The 24,446-nt window shown below is 42.8% G+C and overlaps 1 protein-coding gene across 9 annotated transcripts in view; it reads right to left on the reverse strand.

Moving 5' to 3' along the window:
- AKAP13 (A-kinase anchoring protein 13) overlaps positions 1 to 24,446 on the reverse strand; it is a 233,000-nt gene that overhangs the window by 166,067 nt on the left and 42,487 nt on the right. For 7 of the 9 annotated variants that reach the window (XM_088656962.1, XM_088656966.1, XM_088656961.1 and 4 more), the window contains one exon: positions 8,339 to 8,430. The gene's annotated coding sequence lies outside the window, so the exon portion shown is untranslated. Of the gene's footprint in view, positions 1 to 5,495; positions 5,621 to 8,338; positions 8,431 to 24,446 lie in introns of those variants that run through there. The other 2 variants (XM_060282935.2, XM_088656963.1) reach the window with 2 other exon arrangements.

A 24,446-nucleotide genomic window follows, 5' to 3' on the forward strand; every position in this document is an offset into this window, starting at 1 on the left:
AGGGAGGGCTGCGAGAGAACCCTACCTGAAACCGTGGTGATCTGTTGCCAAATCAGTGTAGGCCAGTCATTCCCAACCTGGTGCCCTCAAGATCTTACATTTCAGTGTTCCACATGAAGCTCAAGTCCAAATATACAGGAAAGAGCCTGGTGTTTATATCCAGCTTCCGATCCACTCCACTAATCTCAGCAAGAAACACAGTTTCCCAACTGAGGCATTAAAACCCATGTGTTGCAAAATAAATAAATAACCTCTTTCCTTTAAAAAAAAAACCACAACGTAAGTCAAGAGTTTTGTTTAAACTCGTTTAATGGACAAAATCTCCAGTGAAAAGAAACAGGACAATTTTCTGATCTCCGTGTTTTAGCAGACATGCCAAGTGGCAGATATCAAAAGAATTACATTGAGTACTGTATGGAGATACACTAGACTTTTACCCAATTAGCATGTAACAGGTCATCTAGGGGTGCTGAGGTCAAATAAGACGGAGCAAACAACACCAAACCAGTGGCAAGGTTGCACAAGTTTTAAGAACCAGTCTGTATCCAAAGATAACTGGGATGGATGATAGAACATCATAACAGGGGCTGTGGTTTGCATATAGTAAAACACAGCTGTGCCCAGAGCTGGATATTTCCTGGAATTCCGTGGGAGAAAAGAATATGGAACTGTATTCAGAATTCAGCTTCGGAACTTCAGCTATCATTCTATGTGAAAGCAAGTTTCTAGACCTCGTGGCTGCAAATATTTACTTAAAAGTTTCTGAGCGACATTTACCAAATTATCAGAACCCAAGCAGCCGAGTAAGATTTCCACTGGGGGAAATATTGGGGCGGGGATTCAGTGCTCTGAATAGTTTCTCGTCTTTCCCCAGTAACAGAAAACCCAGATTTTCTGGATGTAAAAACTGAAGAAAAGCAAAAAAAAAATATTTAAAAATGCTCAGTTTTTCTAAATTTATAGTGAGCACTAAGGATAGCAAGATTTGTCACTTTTAGTTCTCTCAGTTACTCAGTTTTTCCAATCTTAAATTTAGTTCTCCAAATTTCTGCAAGAAATTGTGGTTTATAAAATCCTCATGAAAACCTACCAGTGCTTTAGTGCAAATTTCTCCTCATCAACATTTTTCTATGCAGTTTTGATTAATGCACGTATTTCTGCAAGCAATTTTTATTTAGACAGCGAGTTTTTGTATCTTATTTTCATTAATATATTCATCTGTAGGTACACTTTTACCTGATATATGCATTATTGTAAACAATGGTTAGTTGGAGAACTGCAAAATTCAAACAAGCACAAATTTCGAAGGATGGCTGTGTTTTGGTTCTCATATTGCTTCAGAAAGTGCGGATTTGATAGATTCATCTTTAGAGGAAAACCGAATCGAATTTCTCCCCCATCCCGACAGAGCACAGAACTTAGCTTTTCTTTGTGCTAAATCTGGATTTCCTGGGTGCAGAATTCGTTATGTAATCACACATAGAACTTTCTTAAAACAAGGGCTATTGGCTTACAAATGACTTGGCCACATGACAAGGGATGACAGCATGATGTCTAGGAGAAGCCATCTCTTAGCAAGGAAGGACTACATTTGGAGTAATCCAAAGGAAGTTATGCAAGGGAAGCTTACTGGGGCAAAACAGTTACAGAGACAAAAGTGGAACTTGCTTATAAGTGAGCTATTCAAAGCAGCAACAACAAAAAATGAAAGAAATGGGAGGAAGTAGAGGAAGAGACCACAGATGGGTGGTGGGAGAAAAGAGGTGCTGGATGCAAGCTTAAAGTCTAAACAAAGGAACAATTGTGTTGCATCCTTGACGTTTAATAAGGATGTTTACAGAGCCTCAAGGGAAGACGATCACTGTCAGTGGCTGCTCAGAGCACGAAAGTGTGTGTGTTTTTTTGGTTCTCCTGCTCAGGAGGAGTCTTGGGGTGGGGGGAGGCAGTTGTGGGGAGTTGATTTCCCTACAACAGTGTCTTTCAAGCTCTCCTGCTAGGCTCACAAAAGAATAATCAGTAAGGGCAGACAAGTGTCCCACGACAATAGCATGGCTGATCTTACACTGCTGGGGAGTGTCGGGGACATCCCAGGGCATGCCCTAAGATCAACAAAGAGCAATGCTGAGGTCCAGCTAGCTTGGCTGTCACCCTGCACAACACACAGACATGTCCAACTATCAGGGCCAGTCCTACCATTAGGCAGAGGGAGGCGGCAGATGCTGAGGAAAGGGCAAAGGAACAGAAGCGATGTGCTCCAGACAAAGTTGTGCAAACCGCATGGCAGGCCCTGCACCCTCTAAGTCACGGGTGGGGAACCTCCAGATGTTGCTGAGCTACATCTCCCATTGGCCTCAGCCACTGCAGCCAATAGCAAAGCCTGATGGGAGTTGTAGTCCAACATCATCTGGAAGGCCTCCCTGCTTTATAGGACAGTTCTGCTGATTGCTACACTTTGGATGATTTCTATCAGGCAACTATTATTATTTAATTGTTATTGATTAAAAACAAACAATTTTATACTGCCAGATCAAGCTAATAGTTCAACTGAGTTGAACTATTTAAAGGGTTGTATAACAATGCTGCAAAAGCAGGGTCACAGTGGCACAACAGGACTTCCAATTTCCACTCCTCACCCCATGTCTTGTCATCAGCATTGAGATGTGGAAAAAGACCTCGCAGGTCTTTTTCCACCTGGCCTGAGAGGGCAGGGCCCTGACTGATGCTAGTTACAAAAGCTGAGACTGCTGAACAGACTTTGGGGTTGGAGTGCTATTTAGGGGTTTTTGTTGGCACAGGGAGTGTTTTTGCTGTTGCTGGTTTTGATATTATTTTTGTATCTTTATTTTATACCTTTTTATGATGTAATAATATACAACAACAACAACATTTGTAACCCGCCCATCTTACAGGGTTGCCCCAGTCACTCTGGGAAGTTTTCAGCATATATAAAAACATAGTAGAAATTGTTTGATTTGATTGTGTCCTTTTGGGTGTTTTATTGTTTATTACTGCTTTTGTTATGTTTGTAATTATGTGTTTTTTTCATGTTTTAAGCCACCTTGAGCATGGTTTTAACTATGGAAAGGTGGCATACAAATAACATTGTACAGTACGTACGTATGTATGTATGTATGTCAAAAATGCCACCCCTCCTCCCAAATCTGCTCCAGGGGGTCCCCCACCTGGAGAGGACAGGAAAGGAAGAGGAAGTTTTGATGTGCAAAAAGGTGTGCTATGCCAGTGGAGCTGCCGTGTTGGATAATACCAAATGATGTTGTTGTTTTGAAGAGATACAGAAGAGGTCAGCCTCTAGTAACTTCCATTGGCTCGTTTGGCACCCTTCACAGAAAAGTGCAATACTTTCAAAATCCCTTGGAACAGATCATGCTAATGATAGGACACTGGAGAGGAATGCAGCTGCTGATGATTTATTTAATTTATATACCGCCCTATACCACGAAGTCTCAGGGCAGTTCACATAAAAAGGTCACAGTATATAAAATTAAAATAAAAGCAATAACCCAATAATGCCCCCCCAAAAAGAGCCACATTTTAAAAGGGAATGGGATGTTGATCAGGTCAACCAAAGGCCTCGTTAAAAAGGAACGTTTTTGCCTGGCCCCTAAAGGTGTATAATAAAGGCGGCAGGTGAACATCCCTGGGGAGAGCATTCCACAGACGGGGAGTCACTGCAGAGAAGGCCCGTTCTCGTGTTGGCACCCTCCGGACCTCTCGATTAAGAAGCTCAAGCTCAGGCCTGTTGGATGACTCAGCAAGTCATCCAGGCGAAAGACACCCAAAACAGGCCAACGTCATTAGCAAAATACAGACATGAAGGGAAATAAACAAAGCTGCTCTTTAAAGCAGACAAGGTTTTTACAAAAATGCTGCACTAAAGTTAAAAGCAGGGCACGCCTGTGCCTTCTCAGAACTGTTTCGAGTGGAGCTCCACAAACTGATCTCTTCCATGTTTAAATTGCAACCCGAGTTTCTGGCTTCCTGATGAGAGCCGTCAACTCTTAAGATGTGCTCCGTGCAACACTCACAGAGCACCAAGATATGTTCCCCAGCAGTATCCTGTCTGCCGCAAAGGGAATTGCAATGCGCCACCCAGAATGTAGCCTGGCAGCAGCTACAACAAGGGCTGATCTGGGCTGCAACTGGATTATACTTAGAAAAGACAAGTGCATAAAAAAGATTCCCCAACACCCTACTTCTCTTCTCAATGATGCTCGGCACATCTTAGGGAGAAACACTCAACTGTGCATGCACAAGCCTCTCCTGCAATTCCTTAGCTCTGTTTCACCCAACAATGACACTTCATGCACCCATACAGCATCACTGCTATCATTTTGCAACCCCATTCATCTCCTCTGTGCAAGGTACCAACTAGGGCTGCAACAATCGGGTTGACTGATTAAAATCAGGAAGGTTGCTTTAAAAATGACTTGTATCAAACCTAAGAAAAGATAGGTAGAATATGCACTTTTACAAGACGTAACCCCCTCTCACGGACAGGCAGGACAGGACAGAATGCCTCTTCTAAGATGGCACTGGCAGTAACATAGCTAAAAACATAAGTATTTTTCCTTACGCAAATTGCTTTTTATGCATATCAACTATATGCGGATTTAATAATTTATATTTAAAACCAACTCAGTTAAGCTTACTAAGATGTTCTTAATAGGGCCAACCACCTCAATTTCCTCATCAACTTCCCAAGAGGCTCTCTTTCACAGCTTAAACGTCCATCCTCTTCAACCTGCCATTAGATACTTCTTAGGAACATACAAATATAGGAAACTGCTTTATACTGCATGAGACCATTTGTCCACTCAAGTCATTAAAAGCCACAGTGACTGGTTGCTGCCTCATCACAACTAACAGGAACAGCACCTCCAGAATTGCAAGACTGGTACAGAAGCAGATAGGAATTCCTAAGCAAATCAGTTTTTTTTTTATAAAAAAAAACTGGAGGGTGGGAAGAGAGAAAGAGAACTTTAAAGAGAAGAGCTAAAGCTCAGGGTAGAGGATTCACTTTGCATTCAGAAGGTCCCTGGCATCTCCCAATCCTGGAGAGCTGCTGCCAACTGCTGAGAACCTACGGTACTGAGCAAGATGGACCAACGATCAGTATAAAAGGCAGCTTCCCCTGTGCCTAAAAATAATCTTTCTGCAAATAGCTCAAAGTGGTTCCAGGAAGAAATGTTGCAAAGTTTTCAACACGCCTCACTCAAAATTCCTAGAAATGCAGCCTCCAGCTCCCTCATCCAAGGAAGTGCTGCAAGCAGACAAAACAGGGACAAGAAGTAAATAATGCCTCTTATCGGCCATCCTCTGAGGGAAGGGAGGACAGCAACAGCTTTCCTCCTCTTTGAATCCAAGCATCTTGCTCCTCTCCTCTGTTCCACTTCTATTCACCCTGCAAAAGACCCCCCCCTCCCACAAACACCATTTTAGAAACCCTGCCAGGAAGCAACAGCCTGCCCACTCACCATTCTCGCCCTTTCTGCACTCTCGTTCCGGATAAAGCAGAAATATTGTCGATGCGGTAACGGGTGTGTAAAAGGATTATCGGCTGGCTCTAATAATACTGACTGAGCTCACCCTCGTCATAAGCCTCTTTCCCTTGTCCAGAAACTGTAACACAATGCCCACTGTTTTACCACAAGTATTGATGTACATAGCTGAACGGAGAATACACAATTGCCTGCCCCCCGATGACTCAATCTACTTTTTAGAAAGGTATGCGGAACTGAAAGCCAAAGCTAGATAACTCTATTCTGTGACTATTTTTATGCAGTGGCCCTTTCCAAACACTGCCTTGTTCTATCTGCTTTCAAACTGGAAAATACAGCAGCAACTCAATAGTTGCTTAAGACAACTAAACAACTTCCGACCTGTCCAGAATACAACCGTGCCAAGTGTTTGTTGTGATATGTTCCAACTGTGAAGCCCCAGTACAGTCGTACCTCGGGTTACGACCACCTCGGTTTGCGAACAGTTCAGGTTACGAACTGCGCAAACCCGGAAGTGTTTTCGCCGCGCGCGCGCAATCGCGCGATTTGCGCATGCGCAAAGCGCGAAAATCGCGATTTGCGCATGCGCAAAATGGCGGCGCCCATCGCGCTCGGTTTGCGAACTATTCGGGTTACGAACTGCGATCCGGAACGGATCGCGTTCGTAACCCGAGGTATTACTGTAATGCTGTACCAGAGATCGTCTGCACTATACTCTGAGAACCATACCATGGCATTTTGGGGAACTGCATTTTGTTACGGGTGCTGAGAGTTGTTAAGAGACCCTCTATTCCCCTCACAGAGCTACAGTTCCCAGAGTTCCCTGCGAATGGGGACTGACTACTTAACCACTCTGAGAACTATATCCATAGAGAGAAAAGGCACCATTTGGATTCTCTATCTTGAGCACCAACATAGCTGGTTTTCTGTTCTAACGTGTTCTGCACTTCAGTACAGTGGTACCTTGGTTTACGAACTTAATCCATTCCGGAAGTCTGTTCTTAAACCAAAGTGTTCTTAAACCAAGGCGTGCTTTCCCATAGCAGCAGGGGACTCAATTTACAAATGGAACACACTCAACATGTTCTGCTTCCAAGGCAAAGTTCGCAAACCAAAACACCTACTTCCAGGTTTGCAGCGTTCTTAATCCAAGTTGTTCATAAACTAAGCTGTTCTTAAACCAAGATACCACTGTACCTCGATTTTGTGTGTGAGGGTGGTGCTGTTTGGAGACATAAGTATAAGCGCTTGGAGAATGAGGTGCATGCATGAGATCATGGGAGTATGTGTACATTTATCTCACTGTTCTCCCTCTATAAACATTCCCTCCCACTCGACACTTAAGAAATAAGGGGGAGGAAGTGGCTTTTGCTGGAATAAGTAGAGGTCAGACAGGCTGGAAAACCAACTAACCATTTCCACTTCTGGCCCACCAATGTGGTTGGCAGTGGGTGAAATAAGGTACAGCCAGGGGCAAAATATTTCAGGAGCTAACATCCAACGCAAAAACACAGTTCTGTTCCGTTTAAATGCTTTTTGGAAAACTGCAGGGTTTTGTTTTGTTTTTTGTTTAAAGTAATAACAAATATTTCAAAGTGCAAATTCACAAGGATTAGCTACAATGAGTACATTGAAGCAAGATATATCTTGCCACACCTGGAAAACTAGCCCTGCTGGATCTGACCAATGATCCATCCAGTCCTGCATTGTATTCTCGCAGTGCTCAACCAGATACCTACAGGAATTCAGTGGCACGCTCCCTCTGACACTGGGGGCCATGCAAAGCAATCCTGGCTAGTAGTCTTTGAATTTGTCTTTGAAAGCCATCTAAGCTGTTGGCCATCCCCTCTTCTTGTGGAAGTGGGTTTCCAAGAGACGGAAGACGGGGCCTGAAGGAGTCCTGCAATTCCCATACACCTTTATGGGGGCTTTAGGCTTGGCATTGATAAGAGTCCCCCCATGTCACATAACAAAAGGTTTTTCCGACATACAGCGGGGTGGAGGGGCTTCCCAAAGCAATGCATGATACAGCTGTTGTGCTGTTCAAGAGCCAAAAATCAACACTGAGCATGTCAAAGTCAATGAGCTGTATCCAAGTTACAGTAGACACATTTAAATGAATGGACCTAAATTGAGCTACGTTGCTTTATTTCTTTAGGTGGAAGTCGGTGTCACAATAAATTTTAAAAAGCTTGCTAAGGAGATCATTCCATCAGCATAAGCATTTCTGCTCACCAGACAAAACAATCTCCCTTCTTTCAGAGGCAGACAGAGGCAGTAATGCTTTTGAACACCAGTTGCTAGAAAGCACAGAGGGCTGAGTTCTCTTGTGCTTGGGCTCTGCTTGAGGATTTATTCTCCAGGCATCCGGGTGACCATTGTGAGAACAGGATGGTGGACTAGATGGCCATTGGCCTGATCCAGCAGGCTCTTCTTATTTATTTATTTATTTTTGTTCTCCCTCCCCACCCCCAATCCTGTTCTGGGGGATTTTCCTGATCCTTCCAAGCATTTGGGGAGATGCAGGGGGAGAAATGTGTAGTTGTGCTAGTGGGACTTGTTGCGCTAGCACAGCAACTTGGTTGAATCTGACTCAATGGGTCTTCTTTGAACAGGACTTGCATTCCCTGTGTAAGCCCCTTAGACACAACTCTGCATCCCAGCTCACTAAATCAATGATAGTATGAGCACTTGAGAATGTAAGAGATCTGCTGGATCAGACAACAGGCTATCTAGTCTAGCATTCTGTGGTGCCAGGTCCATTGGAAATCTCCATAAAAAGGTATAGATTATTCTGTTCTTTTATTTTTTTAACTTACTGTAACTGCATGAAGCAGCATGCAAGCTCCAGCAACTTCTGCCAAACCCCAAGAATCAGGCACAGCAGATCACCATAAATTATGGCAGAGCCCTAGAGAAAAGAGAAAACATTGTGCATAAGTAGAAAACATGGAACTTACCAACAATACAATGGCTAGTCTACTGAACTGTTTGGCATATATATTGATCCTTTATTACGGTAATTAAATGTCTTTGTATTTAAACAAAACATTCACTTTATTAACAAATAAGAAGAAAAAAGAATGAAAATTAAGATTAAACATACACACACACACACACAAAGTACAAAAGTTGGGTTAATTCATATTCCCTGGGTGGAAATCTATTATTATTATTATTATTATTATTATTATTATTATTATTATTTAGTGTTGAGGTAGAAATATTTTTAAAAATATTTATTTATAAATATAACCTGGAAGTCATTTGTTGTTCTAAGGTGTTTTGTACTTCTACAAACCTTGAAGTTTGGCAACACTTGTATTTCTGGTTGCTGCTTTTTGGTGACATAAATATATATATATATCAATTATTTATTTTTAAAGGGACAATCGCAAGAACTTTCTGCAAGCGAAAAGGGTACAAACCCACCATTCAACTTTACCCAACAGTAATTCTCGTGCAATAAAATCTGTCCCAGATATTTTAATCACCTTTAACTGTAAATTAAGACCCAATCAAAATTTGAAGGGAAAGCGCTGCGAGACAGATTTAAATGTTACTTGGGGAAATTCTCACCGAATTGGTAAATGCATACAAACGCCCCAGCCTTGACTGAGCTTACTACTTCTGGTTGCACATTTTGCAGGAAGGACTCACACGAACTGCTCCTCTGCACACACAAAATTGCCTCTGAATAGAAAACAATCATGACAGAATCCCTGACACACTAGGTTTCTATGTGCAAGAAACCTTTTTACATGGAAGGGCTCTCTTCAACCAGGTGAGCACAGCTCCAGGCAGGTATTTACCACTAACAATGAGAACTTGGTCAAGGGGCAACAACAACTGCAAGTGAGTCAGCTTGGCATAACTGGTGCCAAATGTACTGCTCTTGCTTTCCATTGAACCACATCAGCAAGGCAGAAGAGGGGTCTTGTCTGGGCAGCCCAGGACCTCCATACACACTGCCCAGCCTTGCACTTGGGGAAGGTCACTTCAGTGATTGCTAACACAGTGGCTTAACTTCACCTCCGGAGATGCACTCCACTATCTCTCGAAACAGATGGATGCCAACGATGCCATGCAAATGTGAATCTAGACTCATTGTTTCAGAATTCAGAGCAGAATCAAAATGAACTTAGGTTTTAGGGATGCTCTAAAGCAGGCCTCCTTAAACTCGGTCCTCCAGATGTTTTTGTCCTACAACTCCCATGATCCCTAGCTAGCAGGACCAGTGGTCAGGGATGATAGGAATTGTAGTCTCAAAACATCTGGAGGGCCAAGTTTGAGGAAGCCTGCTATAAAACAAGGTTAGCAATTGCCGTATTTTTTCTGTCTATAAGAAGCCCCCATGTATAAGACGCCTTCTGTATTTTTGGGGACTCAGATTTAAGGAAATGGGGGTGTATCCGTGTGTAAGACGCCCCCCCCCTAATTTTTGACATTATTTTTTAGGAAACAAACTTAGTCTTATACACGGGGAAATATGGTAGTCCTGTTTCCCCGAAAATAAGACATACCCATAAAATAAGCCGTAGCAAGATTTCTATGCATTTCTGCAATATAAGCCATACCCCAAAAATAAGACATGGATGCAGCGCCTCCTGGCAACAGCTCGCTGCCCTCAGCCATGCTGCGCCACACAGAGCCCTTCCCGCTGGAATAAGACACCCCAAAAAAATAAGCCATAGTGTGTCTTCTTGAGGAAAAATAAATATAGGACAGTGTCTTATTTTCGAAGAAACACGGTAGTACCAAATCAAGGTAGAGGTGAATCAGAGGAAGTGGGATGGGGTTATTTCATAAGAACAAAAAGAAAGCGGAAGGAGCTACTCAACCCCAGAGCCAAATCCTGATACTATGGTTCAGTTTCATATCTCCCAGCCACAATAACTTCTCTTTCCCCCGCCCAGTGCTAGAAACTCAGAGATATAAGCTAGGCACTAAATAGCTCCTTAAACCAGGGCTACAGTCACCACAACAGAATGCTGAGTTGCCATCTTGGAGCCAGATGGCTCGAAAGTCGTATTTTTCAATACAACTTTTTGTTTCCTGCAATGCATTCTAATTGTGCAGATAAGGTACAACTGACAGAATTCTACAGGATGTGTTGCTAGTGTGTGAAAGCAGTCATGATCCAAGGATGCCCAGGCATGCACCTCCAGGCGGTAGAGATGTCAGGTGCCATCCTAGTGCCCAGGCATCTTTACTTGGTCGCAAGTGGCTAAATGTGCCTGGCGCCTGGTGAATTTCGAACACTGCCGCCACCCTATTTGTTAAGTATGCAGCAGAAAAGAAACACTCTATTACCGTGAGTGATTTCTTATAAACTACCATGTCCCAAAGGGGATTTATTAAGTAAAGCTTATAAGCAATTAGCAATTTGACTAAGCTAGAAGTAGCAGCTGTTGTAACATCTCTCAACAGGAAGCAAATTCTAATGATGATTAAAATAACTGTGGGCAAGCAGATCAAATTATGTCTGAATTACCTGAATTTTGAACTCTGTATAAAACAATGCAAATCGGTAATTCTTTGAGTTTTTTTAAAAAATTATTCAGTCTTTGGTAGTCACGGGTGCACAAAGAGGAGGGCTAGAATACCTATGCACCTTTGCATAAGCCTTTCTACTGGGTATTGTAGGTACAGAAATTCATAAAAATGATTTTTAAAAACCTGTTTTTATATGCAACAACTGCAACAAGGACAAGCAATTAGCCCAAGGATGGAAGCAAGAAGAAATACCAACTAAAGAAGAGTGGCAAGAGAAACTGATGAACTATGCTGAGATGGCTAGACTAACTGGGAAAATTTGGAACCAGCAGCACCAGACTTTCCTAAGGAAATGGAAGAGGTTTACGATATATTTGGAAAGCCACTGTAATCAATTAACATCGCTTGTAGGGTTAAAAGAAGTTTTGTAAGGAGTATTATACAGTGGTACCTTGGTTTAAGTACACAATTAGTTCCGGAAGTCTGTACTTAACCTGAAGCGTACTTAACCTGAAGCGTACTTAACCTGAAGCGAACTTTCCCATTGAAAGTAATGGAAAGTGGATTAATCCATTCCAGATGGGCCCACGGAGTACTTAAACTGAAAGTACTCAAACCGAAGCGTACTTAAACCGAGGTATGACTGTATAAATTATTACAAAGAGAATGAAGAATAGTTGTATTTAAGATTTAAGTTTATATCAATAATTATAGTAACAAAACATATCATAAAAGTATGATATGCTGGAAAATATGAGTAAAAACCAATAAAAATTATACATAAAATTAAATTATACATAAAAAAATAGAATACCCATGCACATCGCTAACGCAATGAAAATATTATTCAGCTGACTCTTTGACTCCTAGGATTTTAGCAGTCAATCATTACCCGCACAGTACACCTCGGCATAGATTTTACAAACTTAAATAAGCTGAATTTCTGTGTCCAATCAATGCCACTTCCAGAGCTGCTCCTCTGGAAAACCCCAATGTGCCCTGAGCGAAGAAGAAGAAGAAGAAGAAGAAGAAGAAGAAGAAGAAGAAGAAGAAGAAGAAGAAGAAGAAGAAGAAGAAGAAGAAGAAGAAGAGGAGGAGGAGGAGGAGGAGGAGGAGGAGGAGGAGGAAGAAGATTTATCAGTCACTCTTTTCATGAGAAATTATCTAAAGTGGTGCCAGGTGTGCCTACCAGGGAAGAGTATTCCTCCAGTGAAGTGAGTGACCACTTCGGGGGGCCACACAGAGAAGGTTATCATCCCTTCAAGAAGAGAAAAAAATTCTACTGGTGTGCAGGACCTATCTAAACGCCAGCTCCCAACCTTTGCCACACTTACAAGTTACTAGGAAATAGGGTTTGGGCAGGGAGCGAAGAGAGAGAGAGAGAACACAGCTGAGGGAAAGATCTCACATCTGGCATGGAGAAGGTCCAAAATTCAGCCCCTGGCATCTCCAGTTCAAACGAAAAGGTGATGGGAAATACCTCTACCAAAAGCTTCTGCCAGAGGAGACAGTATCAACCTACAACAGGGTGACTAATTGAGTGATTCTGTTAGGCTGCAGCTCCCATAATCTCTGACCATTCGCTATGCTGCTTAGGTTTGATGGGATTTGTAGTACAGCAGAGGGCCACAGTTTGCCCTAGACCAGGCTTCCTCAACCTTGGCCCTCCAGATGTTTTTTGGCCTACAACTCCCATGATCCCTAGCTAGCAGGACCAGTGGTCAGGGATGATGGGAATTGTAGTCTCAAAACATCTGGAGGGCCGAGGTTGAAGAAGCCTGGCCTAGACAGACAAATAATCTGACTTGGCATCAGGCAGCTTCTTAGCTTTGGAAGACACGTGGTGTTAGGCTGAAGCCATCTCAACTTCAACCAAACACCTAAAAAGCAACCTTTTGCTTTGTTTTAGGTGGTCCGGTCCCTCATAGGGCCATGTACTGTGGTACCTCGGGTTAAGAACTTAATTCATTCTGGAGGTCCGTTCTTAACCTGAAACTGTTCTTAACCTGAGGTACCACTTTAGCTAATGGGGCTTCCCGCTGCCGCCGCGCAATTTCTGTTCTCATCCTGAAGCAAAGTTCTTAACCCAAGGTACTATTTCTGGGTTAGCAGAGTCTGTAACCTGAAGTGTCTGTAACCCGAAGCGTCTGCAACCCAAGGTACCACTGTAATTATAAATGTCCACCAATGCACCACCTGTCACATTATTGCTTTCGTCTAGGGGAAGAGTGGGGAACCTTTGCCCCTCCCAATTTCTGCTCAACAACAACTCCCATCAGCCAGGAAGTATAGCCAATGGGCCAGGGAGGATGTTGTAGGTTCCCGACACCTGCTGTGGGAAAACATCAACACAGCGTACAATATACACACCCTTTCTCCTTGCACTACCGCTGTACTCCCAACGCCAAAGCAATGGCACCTTAGCCTCAGGGCTACAATCAGTAAGGAATCCTTTTGCAACACACAATTAAAAGGCCACATTCACACAATACAACTGAAGTGCTTCCCTCAAAGCCTTCTGGGAGATGTGTTTTGTTAAGAGTGTTGAGCATTATTATGGGACCCCTAACCCACCCCCCAATGAGCTACAATTTTCCAAGTGGTTCCCTCTTCGCAGGGAACTCTGAAAACTGCAGCTCTCCGGGGGGAATTGAGAGCCTCCTGGCCACTCTCAGCCCCCTTAACAATTCCCATAATTCTTTGGGTGGAAGCCATGCTTAAAGAGAGTTGCATCATAGTGCTTTAAAGGTATGGCATGAATGTGGCCAATTAAGATTCCAGTATCCACCGCACAACAACGTGGTCCTGTAATCTCTCTATGCCTCCCCCTTTTCAGAATCTGTAACCTTTGGTTTTTGAAACCCAATGCTTGAAGACTTCTTGTCTCCAAAAAAAAGGGGGGGGGGCGACACAACTAGCCTACGGACACTGCATTGGAATGTGACGCTCCCAGAGTTTTTAAAAAGAACAGTTAAGAAGCAGATTTATGAGCATTCCTCTCCAATTGTTTACTTTTTGGAGGTGGGGAGGGATTTACTTACGCAACTACCAGATAAGGAGACGAAGGTTCCTCCTCCCTGTTATTCCAGCAGGTAGACTGGACACAGAGGACCCAAAGCGCGCGCACACACACACACAACCCAGCAGCAAAGACTCGGTTTAACTTTAAAAGGAGCTCCTGCTTCCTGCCCCCACCCCAACTCAGGCCTTTTTGCTGGCCTGCTACCTAAGTAACCAATCTCATGGTAAATTGGGATGGAGAATAAACAGCAGGAGCAGATTAAATCCTAAGCAACAAGGATCCTGTTTTCATGTAAATGCCCTGTACAATTAGAAGGAATTGTGAACAGACAAGGGAGCAAGCAAGCCAAGACAGAGGGGAGCAGAAGTGGGGTTTCAATGGTTTTAAAAAAGGAGATGATTTAGAAAACAAACATTTTAAAATTAACATAATTCCCGCTCCCCCAGTCCAAAGAAACAAATGTAATCACATACGGATCTGCTGATCAGGCCAAGGCCTAAGTCCACACTCTCAGCAGCCAGATTTGATGCAATTTGTGAATTTAAAGCTGCCCTTTTTTCTGAAGGCTGGGGTTATATTTTATTTGTATTCTGTTGTATTTCTTAAATATATCTTTGTTGATATAAACCACTCTGAGGCCTATTGGCAAAGGACAGAATACAAAATTAAATAAGAGTTAAACAGATCTGGCCATTGTAATCTACTATACAGGACTGGCGCTACTCACTTTTATTATGTTCTGAGCCTTGAAAGGACCCTGAGCAGTTATTGTGATGACAGTTTGTATTTTAGAGACGTTCCCTTAATTTGGGGCACCATGTCAACACTTTCTTAAAGGGCAGTAATTTGTGGACATGCCCTAGTCATATGGAGCTGTTGAAGCAGAGGAAAAGCAAGAGACTGATGCTGTACAAACTGCTGGCTTGAATTCTGCTGATTAAAGCTGTATTGTTAATGCCTGTCTTCCGTCTGCAATCTTTTGGATAAAAAAAAAACCACTGCACTGGATAGTCCCGGGTAGCTAAATCCTAGCCACTGACCCACTTATTTCAAGCCTTCTTTTCATTGGAGCAATCTCAAAGCAAAGAAAGCCAAGAGTTGTATGTTCTTCCATGAAAAAGAAAACACACAGAGAGATGTCATATTGCAACCTCATCTTATTAAGGGAGCATACATATGATACATCTAAAGCAAATTTCAATAATAATAATAATAATAATACAGTAATAGGAACTGTAGTTTGTGAAGGGTGCTGGGAATTGTAGCTCTGAGGAGTAAACTACAATTCCCATGGTTCTTTTTTTGGGGGGTGGGTTGCTTTAAATATACTTTAAAATGGGTTCACTTTAAAGCATTTTAAAATGAGTTGAGTACCTTTTGGTTGAAGCATGCCAACTATTTCTCATCATCTTCTGTGCTGCTGTGGGAGTGGTTAATGGGGAAGAACATAAGGAACCTATGGCTTGTTTGCTTCCAAGACACCATGTGCTCATTTCTCTTAGTGGGGGGGAGTGTCTTCAAAATGACCCACCTCTGACCTCCCCACCCAACACTCCTGACTCAAACAGAGGAAATGAAAATACAAAAAAACAATACGCAGGGTTAGACTTTAAACTAACAAGGAAATTGCAAGTTAAGCCACCAAGCAATGCCCTTGCTTCACCTCTGTGGCATTCCCTTTCCCCCACTGCCATTCCCTTTGAAGGCACCCTTTGTCCTTCTGAATACCCAAAACTACAAGAGGGTTTGTCCACAGAGAACAGGTGGCCTCCGCCCCAAATGGACACATGGTCACTTTCTCTCCCTTAAGCCAGCCGCTTTTCCCTCAGCCTCTTCCCTCCCCGTGTTCTGCAACACAGGCAGAATAAAGACAGGCATAACAGCATATGGCTCAAGCATCTCCCCTCAAAACCTGACATTTCCACTACTTTGTGTTGCTACAAGACTGGGGAAGGGCCTCTGAAATTTGGAGAGATACAATGTTAGGGTCAAGCCCTAACCAAAGGCATGTCTATATAGGCCTACCTAAATGGGAAAAGGCATTATACATCAAGGGGTATGAAGAAAGAGCTCTCTAATATCGTGCCCATTCGGCAGTTATATTTACGTGCTTTTTAATCATAACAACCAACACCTCGACGGCTTCATGACTCAACATTCCCATCTCGTCACTCCCTTGCTGTACAAGCCTATCTACCGGTTGTTTCCAACAAGGCTTCTATGGCAACGGCACAAGCAACTAATTAGGAGGGGACATGAGTATTTGTTCAGTGGCTTATAAATCTCCACTCCTAGTCCCAAGTCATAAAAAGGAAGCACTATTCATCCTGGTGCAACTGGAGGTTTAAAAAGAAACAAACAAACAAATGAGGAAGGTTTCGTTTTTTTGTAGTTTTGCCATTTTCCAAGCAAATTTTTTACGAAACGGATCGCCTGTGGTTTACAACCAATTGAAAGGCCGGAATGTAAAATAGCAAGCTGACAGGAATAGCATCACACCACAACATCCACATTCCAGCTGAAACAAAAAACCTAAAAAGGGACAAACTCAACCACACTACACTACCACCCCGGGGAAAATTCAGGTTTAATTCAGTTCACTTCTTTTTCCTTTAAAAAAAAATCCTACTTTTCTCCACAGTGGACAGGTTCACCCGTGCTAAACCATCATTTAGTGCTACATGGATGCAGCTGGAAGGAGTCCAAGTGCAGACTCGCCTGCTTCCACAAGACCAAGAGGGGATGACTTCTTCAGAGATTTGTTGTTTTCCACAAATCCCAGTTTATTACTCACAAGCCAGAGCACGTCTGGCTTAAGAACAAACTGGTTGAAGAAGCCAGCTTTGGAACTCATAGCTTGAAACTGGCGTGCCTTGAAACTGATAAGGGTTTGTTTTAAGCCACAACCCCCTACTTCGCAATTTGCAAACCAAGATTTGTGGAAATGGGAACGATATGCTGCAGAAGTCCTTCCAGCAACTGCAGGAGATGAAAGGGGGGAGTTCGAGAGTCAGCTGCTTCACTCGGGGGCAGCTCGTATATGTAGCCCTAAAGCAGTGTACTGTGACGCGCAGACCAAGCCAAAGCCTCAATAAATTACACAACAAAGTCCACTTTGTGTGTGTGTGTCTTTTAAATGTCAATAAAACACAAAAATATAAGTAGGCATAAAAATACATTGTGGGCCCATGCTGGATTACTAATGCTCTTGGGTGGGGAGGAGTACATCAAGTACTTTTTGCTAAATCTATGCTGTGGTTTGTTTATGAGAACCAGGATTTGGGTGTAGAGCGCTGTACACCAAATAATAAAATACTAAGCAACAGCTGCAGCTCCATGGTCAAGTACTGTATATGCTTTGCAAGTGTAGAGCCCCAAGTTCAATGCCCAGCCTCTCCAGGTATATCAGGGAATGTCCCCAGCCTGGAACACCCTGGAGAGCTGCTGCCAGCCTGTGCTGGCAGGACTGGGCTAGATGGGTCAGTGGTACAAGGACAGATACTTATATTCCTAGAGGAGATTCTTTTGTGTTGCAAGCGTATATTCACAAGACCATTGTGGAAATCTCCCAGTTATGACAAACAAAACTTTGCCCTTCAGTATGTATTCTCGGTGTAAGAGTACAGCTAGGAACTGTGCGCACTTTAATTTTTAACCTCTATGAAAAAAATGTTATGCACTTTATTTGGTAGTACTGTACTCCATGTACCAATTGCTGGTTATATCGTTAATATCCGACTGCACTGTAAATGTTCGTCATATCCTATTCCAGCCTCTATATTTTCTCTAAATGATATCAATTTATATGTTTCAAAGTTTGAGAGTTTATTTTAAGAGTACTTTAAAATGTTAAAACAAATATGATCAAAACGATTTTTTTTGTTGTCACGCTATGTTTTGAAATGAACCAGCATTTAGACCACTACTGCAGCGATGTATTGATTTGTGTTTTTTGCAGTGATGTGAGCTGCTCTGGACATGTTTATGTGGGAAAGCAGCATACAAAGTGAACTATGGAATACAATCAATTCTGAAAAGCCCTCCTGGGCAATAAGCATCACAAGGTACCAGATATCTGGAGAATTGATGCCTTGAGACAATTGGACGCCCTCCTGATGCTGCTGTGTTAGACTATAATAACCATCATCTCCCACCATCAACCACTCTAGATAGGAACTGATGGGACTCAGGAGTCCACAAAGCCACTCTGCCCTTGACTCCAGTCACCAGAGAATTTTCAGGCAGGAGTTTTTCCTGGACACCACCATGGTCTGGCTAAAAGGAATAATTGTAAAGGGGGGGGTAGTCAGCCACAACCTTGCTGTATTTATTTTGGAAGCGCAGTTCATGAATTCAATAAAATAAGAAAAGACAGCAGAAATCAGGTCTGACAACCAACAAGAATTAAAAATTATAACAAAAAAAAACTGGAGTCAAGAACAGCCTAATAATACTTTTATTTTAAAAAGAAATAAAAATACATTTATTTATTTATACTCACCGTTCACCCTAAGGCTCCTGTGCAGGTTACAACAATTAAAACAATATATTGAAAATAGTTGGAATATAATTTTCCATTCAACATTTGCAGCTATTAAGCCCGTTAGCAAAAGCACTTGACCGGCAAAAATGCAGAATCCAGGCTGTGTCACAAGTGTATCCATTCTACGTCCAGTGAGCTTTATGACTGAGTGGACCCACATAAAAGCTAAAGGATGAATGCAAATTCATCTTTTTTTAAAAAAAAAAATCTAAGCAGGAACTCTTGCTTTTTTATTACAACGGACGTGTTGTACTTACAGAGGGTAGAGGCAGCGGAGAAGAAAGTCAGCCAACTTAAGAATGCTCCAGTAATAACACAAACTGCACCTACTCAAACATGTAACCCCTTGTAAATTCAGCTGAACAAATTGTGTGTGTTGAGTGTATGCATATTATAATAGCTCATTTTGTTAGTGAGTACACACACACATGGGGGATGTGGGTGGCGCTGTGGGTTAAACCACAGAGCCTAGGGCTTGCCGATCAGAAGGTCGGCGGTTCAAAACCCCGAGACGGGGTGAGCTCCCATTGCTCGGTCCCAGCTCCTGCCAACCTAGCAGTTCAAAAGCACGTCAAAATGCAAGTAGATAAATAGGTACCGCTACAGCGGGAAGGTAAACGGCGTTTCCATGCGCTGCTCTGGTTCGCCAGAAGCGGCTTAGTCATGCTGGCCACATGACCTGGAAACTGTATGCCGGCTCCCTCAGCCAATAACGCGAGATGAGCGCCGCAACCCCAGAGTCGGTCACGACTGGCCCTGTTTCTCCGAAAATAAGACATACCCATAAAATAAGCCGTAGCAGGAATTCTAAGCATTTGTGCAATATAAGCCATACCCCGAAAATAAGACATAGTGATAGGCACAGTTCTGGAGGGCGCCAAGGAAGAGGCAAGGCTGGACACATAATTAAAAAATAACACACCCCCTGAAAATAAGCCAACGTGTGTTTTTTTTGAGGAAAAAGAAATATAAGACGGTGTCTTATTTTCGGAGAAACACGGTAATGGTCAGGGGTTCCTTTACCTTTACACACACACACACACACACACACACACACACACGGTAACCATATGATGCTGTGGCCAAGTGACCTTGCAGGCTCATAGAATTGTAGAATTGCAAGGCACCTCAAGGGTCATCTAAGTCCTTATATATGCTTTATGGCTGGAGGTGCCAGGGATTGAACCTGGCCTCTTGGGTGCTTCCACGTGGCAGCTTATTGCAAACTGGGTGCTGCTTGTTCAAACAAGTTTTGTGCAGCATCCACATGTCATCCTCATCAAAACTCATCTTCATCAAAATGCAAGCTTGTATGTTCCCCTAATTTAATCTGGGTTTCATTGTTTTTCATTTTCAGATTTCTGTGGAAACTCTAAATCCAGAGCAAAAAAATTGGGGGGGGGGGTGATCAACACCAATAATTCTGGACACAGTAACTGCAAACTAGGATGACATTGGCTATCCCAGGAGTCCAACCCCTTCAGTTTTTCAAACAATAACCACCCAAGATAGTTTCACAGGATTCCAAGCAGCCCAATATTGGTTTGGTTCTTAAAATGTTAGGAATTGCATTCATTGCTGCAAAAGGCACTTAAACCACCACGACTGTAACTTAGTGAATTTCAGCTAAGCCATGCAATAGAGAACGCCTCCTATACAAGCCTTCTGTTTCACCACCCCAGTTAATAATAATTACCGTATGTGTATCAGGCTGTGTATACGTTGAAAGCATACACTTTCTGTCCCCTCTTTAAATAAAACAACTGCTTGACAACACCACAACACGGAGGCAACTTTTCTCTATGAGTTTCAATTGTTTTAGGGCAAAAGGAAAGCGTTCTAGCAGTGAGATGGGGTGTGAAAGCGTACCCACAGAATCACAATCCTTTATTATTTGCAAATATATATATATATATATGCTCCAAGCCACTGTGCACATTGATCCTTACCACTAGAGTCAACATGGCAAAAAAAAGTTGGAATGTTAAACAAGAGCGTGGGAGCTGTCAAAACTACAGCCTAAATAAGTTAGTTAGTGGGGTTTTTTTGGGGGGGGGTGTTCATCTTTATCAAGAGCCAAGCAGTGGTGCTGATGAGGGTCTATTCCCACGCTATATCATGTTGTCTCCTACAAAGGCATCTTGTGGTCTGGTGCCAAGGAGGGAGGGAGGGAGGGAGGGTCAGAGATACGCTTATAGCAAGGGAAAGGGGGGGGAGAACATGAGAGTCATAGAAGCACCTAGGTGACCGAAAGACAGCAGCGGCATGGGGGTGGGGGGTTTGCAGATGGGCTTTTGCAAACACCTAACGTTTATCACATCTGCAGAGAAGCTGTTCTGCATGGAATCCAGCTGCTGTGCTAATTACCAGCCCGCCACTGTGGGTAGAGGGGACCACACAAGAAAGAAAAGAAAAGGGGAGGGAGGGGAGTTAAGTTGCCTTAACTTGAAGATAAGGCTATCATCAATGCCTACTAGCCATGATGGTTATTGCTCTGCCTCCATGGTCGGAGGCAGTAATGCTTCTAAATGCCAGTTACAGTGGTACCTCGGGTTACAAACACTTCAGGTTACAGACTCTGCTAACCCGGAAGTAGTACCTCGGGTTAAGAACTTTACCTCAGGATGAGAACAGAAATCGTGCACCGGCGGCAGCGGGAGGCCCCATTAGCTAAAGTGGTACCTCAGGGTAAGAACGGTTTCAGGTTAAGAACGGACCTCCGGAACGAATTGAGTTCGTAACCAGAGGTACCACTGCAGTGGAAACTGCAAGTTGGGAGAGGGCTCTTGTGCTCAGGATCTGCTTGTGGGTCTCCCACAGGACTCTGGTCAACTACAGCTACAATAGGATGCTATATTAAATAGGGCACTGCCCTGATGCAGCAGGTTCTTATGCCTCCGTTTTACATGAGAGGCGGAATTTAAGGGTGCTTTCAGAGCTGACAGAAAGGACACTTTTCAGTCATGTTTTACTTTGGACTTAGACAACACATACCAAACATATGAAGAGCTCCATTATTATTATTATTATTATTATTATTATTATTATTATTATTATTATTATTATTATTATTATACGCTCTACCTTGTCCATGTTCTGCTTCCAACAACAGCCAACCAAATATCTTTGAAAAGCCCTTGCAGAGGTTCTATTTATATATCCTAATAGTCATTGGTAGACTTGTCCACCTGGGAATGTGACTAATCTTTTAATAAGAAATTGCCCAAAGCTGATCTGCCTCGTAACAAAGGATGGACAGATTTTTAAATTCTCAGGTTCTAATTTTTCTAGTCTCAAGTTCAGTTCATTACCCTTTTCGCATTAGATTGCGAATTTTTTTAAGTCCTCATGAAAATCTGTCATCAGCATGTTCAGGGACACAGGCAAAATTGCTTGCAAGAAATCGTACTGTAATGCGTATTTGCATGCTATTTTCATAAACGTGTGCGCATTGTTAGGCACACTTTCCCCACTATAAACTCCTTTTTTAAAGAACTGCACTACAAAAAAAATTCAGAGCAGTGCAAAATTTCAAAAGTTAACCATTTCAGTTCTCACACTGTTCTAGGAAGTGCAGAATTGGTAGGTTTGCCTTAAAATGCATGCCAAGCCAAATCCCTATCCCTCCCTGCCAAATGCTGGGAAACAATGTTAGGTGTTTAACATTCAAATTAGCAGAGCTGTTGTATTCTTTAACTATACAGTAGGCTATCAGCATCCCTTACCGCAAAGAAGCAAAACAATCAACCAAGCTCTCCTCCTAGCAACTTTGCTTCTCCCACATGGGAAGACACCCAATGGAGTATTTTGGAGAGAACTGCACAGCTGATGCTCAGATTCGCACGATACCGTCAGGCAAGAAGTGTCAGAAATTCAACACAAGAGCCTGTCTGGATCAGGCCAGAGGCCCATCTTGTTCTCACAGTGGCCAACCCCTGTTGGACTAGAATCAGGCATCCCCAAACTGCGGCCCTCCAGATGTTTTGGCCTACAACTCCCATGATCCCTAGCTAACAGGACCAGTGGTCAGGGATGATGGGAACTGTAGGCCAAAACATCTGGAGGGCTGAAGTTTGGGGATGCCTGGACTAGAAGACCCATGGGGTCCCTTCCAACCAGTGCTAGACGTTAGCCAAACTGGGGAAAGCAGACTGTCACTTAGAGAAGGATCTGAAATATTTTCATTGAAGCTTGAATCATTCTGGATTGCTTTATTTGATGTTTAATGTGTTGTAAAAGGCTTTGAAATTTGTTCTTTAAAATATATAAAGCAATATAGAAATGAAATGAATAATAATAACAAGAACAAACTTCACTGTAGAAAAAAAGGCACCTAGACATCTGTTGTAGCAGCCGTAACCTAGGTTTAAGGTGCCATTTGGCGAATGGACTATATATCTGAATTTCTGACACTGCTTCCAACTCTACAATTCTATGATTCCACATCTATGAGAAGCCCACAAGCAGGACCTGAGAGCAACATCACTCTCCTCACCTGTGATTCTCAGTGATTGGTATTCAATAGCATATCACCTTCCACGGTGGAAGTACAACATAGCCTTCTCCTCCATCCATGAATTTGTCTAATCTTATAAAGGTCACATCCACACGAAAGCACATGGCTTCTCCCAAAGAATCCTGTGAGCTACAATTACCAGCATGCTTAACAAACCACAGCTCCCATGGATTCTCTAGGGAAAGCCATGCGCTTTAATACACATGGCATGGGATGTGACCTAAAATCCAAGGGGCGGGTTGCGCACAGGTCTCACGGTTGATTATTCCTATAACCAAAACAAAAACTAGGAGAGCCAGCTAATGGGCCAGTGTGCTCTAGTTCCTCATAGCAAGTCATTAACTGCTGCAGAAAGAGTGAGCTTTGTTCCTGGCTAAACTGTGCTGGGAAATTGCTGCTAAAAAAGGCAAAAGGTGATGACAGAAGGGTGATGATAGAAGGATGAGGTCAAAAAAAGGAGAGGAGGGGATTTGAATGGAAATAGACCTTTCAGGCAGGCTCCTCAGCAGCTGGCCTTTGCTTTCATTGCTTCCCATGAATAAGAAAGCCAGGATGAGACACTAGATGGAAGCATCAAACAGCACTTCAGTCAAGTTTGTTATGGAGCCTGGCAAAATGTAGTCCCTCGCCAATACCATATATTTATTCCAATGACGAACAAAACAATTTTTGCATTCTCGCAGCAAAGCATATCTGCTTCCACTTCTACCAGTCGCTTAGTAAAAAAAAAATGGTGCTGTGTCCAAAGTGGTAGTTTTGGAGCTTTGAAGAGGGAATGCTCAGAAGGGCTTTGTTCGCTGAAGCTAAGCAATGTTGGTACTATCCTTCAGGTTGAAACCAGGCTGTGTTAGATGTCCAGTGTGTACATCCACAAGTTCTCCCTTTTTGTTAACGTTGCTATAGGTAATTACTGGTAAGTCCAACACACAAACAAATGCGCGCAGGGTGGTCCACAGGAGGAATCCATTTCTGAATTCGTCTGGTCACCAACTGGAGAGAATGTCATCCTCATCAGCTTATCTTGTAACAAACATCATTACATAGTGAAACAAGGCTACACCAGCACCATGCATCTAGCGCATTAAAGGTTACGACACAGGAAATAGCTACCCTTTTTTTTTCTACCCAAGAAACCGCCTTGAAAATTCCCATATCCATACTTCTGGGTGTACACATCCACACCATGCATTTAAAACCCTATGAGCTTCCACAAAAGAATTCTGGGAACTGTAGTTTGTTAAATGTGGAGACCCCCGATTCCCCTCCAAGAGTTACAATTCCCAGAGTTCCCTGTGAAGAGGAGTTGGTTGTTAAAACTGCATTGGGAATTGTAGGTCTGTGCAGTTCACA

The sequence above is a fragment of the Zootoca vivipara genome, chromosome 13 (genome assembly GCF_965207765.1).
Source record: "Zootoca vivipara chromosome 13, rZooViv2.hap1.1, whole genome shotgun sequence".
Classification (NCBI taxonomy): Eukaryota; Metazoa; Chordata; class Lepidosauria; order Squamata; family Lacertidae; genus Zootoca; species Zootoca vivipara.